This window comes from Octopus bimaculoides, chromosome 3 (assembly GCF_001194135.2).
Source record: "Octopus bimaculoides isolate UCB-OBI-ISO-001 chromosome 3, ASM119413v2, whole genome shotgun sequence".
Lineage (NCBI taxonomy): Eukaryota > Metazoa > Mollusca > Cephalopoda > Octopoda > Octopodidae > Octopus > Octopus bimaculoides.
The window spans coordinates 2,258,880-2,259,475 of NC_068983.1; positions in this window are offsets into that span (position 1 = coordinate 2,258,880).

Here is a 596-nt window from a genome sequence, read left to right on the forward strand (position 1 = left end):
TTTTATTTATTGCTGACCATGCCCATGCAATTATGACTTCACGATCTCTCTTTGACTTTATCCCAGACATTCGAATTCTTTATGCCAGTATTTATGTTGTCAAGTTGAACCCTTTGACGATATAAAGAGTTTTGTTGGTTCACTGAAAACTATACACTTAGTCTTACGATTATTCACGTGACGTTCACGCCTTGTCCCTATATCCGAAAGGATCATTGACGTGCAGAGCAGTGTAGCCAGAATTTTAATGTTTCTGCCATTCAGCGCTCTTGAAGAGGTTGCAATTTGAAGTTATAAGACAGATGAACACCAGATATGCTAGAAACAGCATTTCGGTTTCACCCAATGTACGTTCTTTTACATTAAAATAGACAATCTAGTATTTCTTACCCTTTAAAAGAGTAAAATTATCAGGGTCGGAATAACGTTTAGTACAGGTCCAATCGATCTGGTAGATTACATCGATCTGGTAGATTACATCGACCCCAGTGCGTAACTGGTATCTAATTTATCGACCCCGAAAGGATGAAAGGCAAAGTCGACTTCGGCGGAATTTGAACTCAGAACTTAATGACGGAGAAAATGCATTTAAGCAT